Source organism: Glossina fuscipes, unplaced genomic scaffold (genome assembly GCF_014805625.2).
Source record: "Glossina fuscipes isolate IAEA_lab_2018 unplaced genomic scaffold, Yale_Gfus_2 60755, whole genome shotgun sequence".
In the NCBI taxonomy this organism is placed as follows: Eukaryota; Metazoa; Arthropoda; class Insecta; order Diptera; family Glossinidae; genus Glossina; species Glossina fuscipes.
Window position 1 is genome coordinate 15,724 of NW_024003067.1, and position 4,059 is coordinate 19,782.

Here is a 4,059-nt window from a genome sequence, read left to right on the forward strand (position 1 = left end):
TTTTGTCTTGAAGGAAGAGAAAAATCGAAATGTAGAAGGCGTCAGACCGAGACTAAGGAATGTTCTCAAATTTAGGGTGTAAGTTAAGTCAAGATTGATGAAGTCGTTCCATTGATTCAAGACAGAACCCCCAATTGGACAGTAACTTGAAGCAAGTGGCTTTCTTCAATGTGAAATTGAACCTTGCGCTAATACCAAAAGCATTAATAAAGATGTAAGGAGTGGCTGCTTGCTTACAATATCCTCCGTTCTTTTTACGACGCTCTAGAAGGTATATGAAGGTCTCGTTATTGCATTTCTATATATAATATTGGCATAGATATTATATTATATCTCTGTATAATATCTGTTAGATTCTCATATACACCCTACTTATTATATATATATACATCATATAAGTGGTTTTTAGTCACTATACTCTTTCACATAAACATACCCATCTGATAGTACTTACTTATATATCTTATATATACAAGTAATCTCATAAATATATATCCACGTATATGTATATTATATATATTTATATATTTTTCTCCATACAATGGCATTTGTAGCTTTCTATATACATCTTGGAGTATTTACGTATTAGCGCCACCGCGGCAAAAATATTATTATTAAAATATTATTATTATTATAATTATATTTAGAAGCCAAGAAAAGTTTTTTTTAAAGTTTAAAAGGTTGCTTTTTATTGGTTTTTTAACGGAATTTTTGCCGCGATGGCGTTAATACGTAAGTACCCATATATAAATGTTACATATTATCTAATATTCATATATTCACATTATCTAACTATCTAATATACTAATATATCTAATTATTTAATATACATGCTAGGATTATTAATTGAAGATGTGTTTCTCCATATTTGCTCATTGCACAGTAAGACCCGTTTTATATGCATACACACATACACAGAATGGCTTAAGTATTAACAACCGATTTGTCTGCCGTTGACGTCGAGGAAATTTTCATAAATCCCCTTGACAACAGCAAAATACATTGAGAAGAGATATATTACATTAAGCTCTGTGTTCATTATAATACAACATAATAAATTAGATATTCACCAAAAGATATATTTCGCTCATATCTCTCAGACATGTATTAGTAGTTTCATAGCAGCACATCATGTGTAGTGAATCGGCAACTACAAAAATAACGCGCGGGACCACAGGTCATTCTTTTGTACAGCGACGATCAAATAGAAAGTGTTATAATTTCAGAACGTCGGTGATTAGTTGTTTCCTGGAATAGAACTGTCAATCATACTGCTGTCTGAAAAATAAATGCGTACGCTGAACAACACATACGGTTGTTGCAAATTGTATTGTATTTATTAACACAGTGAAATTTTTAAAGTAGTATTTATAATAATGCTTTTTATCAATTAATTTATGACATTTATGAATAAACTTATAAAGAAAACATTACATTTTTTTTTTACATAAAGTAAAAAAAAAGAAATGTGATATTAATTTATTCCGCGGGATTCAACAATGAACTTATTTCTGAAAAGGAAGAGCAAGCCGATTTGGGGTGCACAAGTATAAGAAGGGGACAAGTGATGTAAGATGAAGTTAATCAAGGTTGATTGTGCACCGCAAGTGTAGCAAGTCAACAACAACGAATCATACCCATAGTAATATTATGTTGGTTTTTTGTTATTGTTATTATTATTTTCTTTCGTTGAATAAAACAAATAGAAAAACGGAATAAAGAGTAAAGTTTCCAATTTCCAAATTTGCTAAGATGGGTGGTTAGTGTAGGATGGTTATAAGTGTCTACACGAAAGGGAGACAAATGATAACCTAAACACCTGAACACACGTACGTAATGTTGGACGAACATATTAAGGCGAATTGACAATAAAACGACATTGAATATAACAGACGAAGATCTGGTATACAACGGGCTAGCGTTTCTTTAAAGTTTTTTTTATTTAACCTTCTTAGATTTTTTTGATGAAACCGATCTAAGCCGGCGTAAAATAAAATTAAGTTCTGCTGGCATTACGAGGGTTCAAAACTATCCATGAAATATCCTCACTGCCGTCTCTAGCGATATGACAGATACAGATAACAGTGATTTACGATAAATATTAAAGCGTTACACATCACACACTTACTCTGCTGGTTCCCTTTCCTTCGCACGTACGTTCACGCACGTATTTTCTTCTGTATTAATTTATTCTTGTCCTGAGCGGTTGTAATATAACAATCTAGCATATTCCTGAGAGCAAGAAAAAAAAAATAAACCAGACGAATCAAACAGCAAATGGAAGGTCTCCTTAATAAACAATAAATGTTCTTGGAGCCAACGCCTGGGATTAGCCCTGAGCATAGCCGGGGCTACAGGAAGGGAAACCCAAAGTAGAGTTACAAGAAGATAAGCATACTTCCGATATATGTTGATATCGTACTTATAGGCTATCCAATAAAGAGACGATGAACCGAATCGAAGAACACCAGTTACGAACTAGTTCATACAAAATTGCAGGAAACAATACATAAAGAAAATATAACCGTTTTAAAAAATGGGAGATTGCCGTTCAATAGCCGCACCACATAAAACAGGACACTGCGTAGTATGTAACGCCGATTGATGTGAGAACATCGATGAAACGGAGTACCAGAGTTTAATAGGAGTGCTTATGCACGTTCTAGTTACCTCTCGCGCAGAAATCTTGTACTCCATATGCAAACTCGCATACCGAACAAATACAACACATCAGCAACGAAAAGCAACTGCGTGCGAAAAAATAGAACCCTGAAGTAAGGTCGACGCTTTGCAAGCCACGTATGATACTTACGCTGACTGAAGCGATAATGCCAAGGAGGGAAAATTCCATAAGTTTTGCATTTTTCTTAGCAAACGGAGTAGTGTGCTCAGAATCGCAAAATCAAAGTCCTGTAGGTCTAAACAACAGAAAGGCCGAATACATAGTACTTATATTCGCGGTAAAGAAATCTGTACGCCCCAAAAATTCACCAAATGAGATGCACTTGGGATGGAGGAAGCATATTGATATACTTTGCTACTACCTTTGTAAAAGACCTACTAAGAGTACTTCATGAAAAATTTATAAATTTGTTAGTTTATCCATTTTCCTCAGATTCATTAATTACATCTATATGCTTTTTGAAGCTGAGCGTTGATTTGTAAACCAAGAAAACTTTTTATATGTCAAAGTAGTTCGTTTTTGTTACTTACTTTCAAGCACTTTTCATTTATTTTTTAATCTCTAATAATGTTAATGTTAATATAGAACATTACTCGAAAAATCTGTGGTTTAACTTTCAGTTTTTATCAAGTTCGACATTCAAACACACCTACGATGCTGCATAATATTCACTACTAGTCCTTTTCTTCTTTTCAAAATAGTCAGTGAATATTGCACCTTACACATCCCAAAACACGAACGCCATAATCTTCCCAATCAAAAAGCAACGTTTAATCAACATATAAAATTAGAATTTTGCACTCTTTTGAAAGCAAGAAAAGTAGCTTCCCTAAAACCATTGTTTAACTGAAGTCTAATTGTAAGAACGAAATGAAATTTTGACACGTATCATTTGAAGTTTGGTATTATCCAGAAATCATATGCGTCGGTCAACAGTGTTACCACACATATGTCATATCGAAGCCTTATTGAGTAATGTTTTGCACTTCAATAAAATCGTGGGTTTTCTTTTCTCTGAAAATAAAAAGCTATCTAAAATGTAATCTATTAAATTATAAATAAAAGTTCAGTTAGTAAAAAAAGAAAAATAGAGGAAGAATCAGTTGAGGTTTAGGATAATTAAAAAACCTCATGTTATCACAAAAGTGGATAGAAAAAAGGAATAATTATAAATTTCAACGACGATTTTTACAATAGTTTCATCTAATACCTTTCATTGGTTTCTTTTTCTATATAAAAATAGCTAAATAGCGCTCTGTTTGAAAAACAGCATAAGTGGCAAAAAAAAAAAATACGAAATAGTAGTGAAAAAATAAGGAATAAAGCAAAAACAACAATAAAAACATTTCCAAGAAAGCAAAAACTGATGCAAACGC

General features: G+C 32.7%; 1 long non-coding RNA gene across 2 annotated transcripts; it reads right to left on the bottom strand.

The window, feature by feature from the left end:
- Positions 1 to 724: 724 nt before the first annotated feature.
- LOC119643422 lies at positions 725 to 3,562 on the bottom strand. 2 transcript variants are annotated; one of them, XR_005248281.1, is made up of 4 exons: positions 3,214 to 3,562; positions 2,129 to 2,232; positions 1,071 to 1,298; positions 725 to 982 (listed from the first exon to the last, which is right to left on the bottom strand). It is a non-coding gene; the product is annotated as an uncharacterized LOC119643422 (long non-coding RNA). The 2 variants fall into 2 exon arrangements; XR_005248280.1 differs by lacking the exon at positions 2,129 to 2,232.
- Between the last annotated feature and the right edge of the window lie 497 nt (positions 3,563 to 4,059).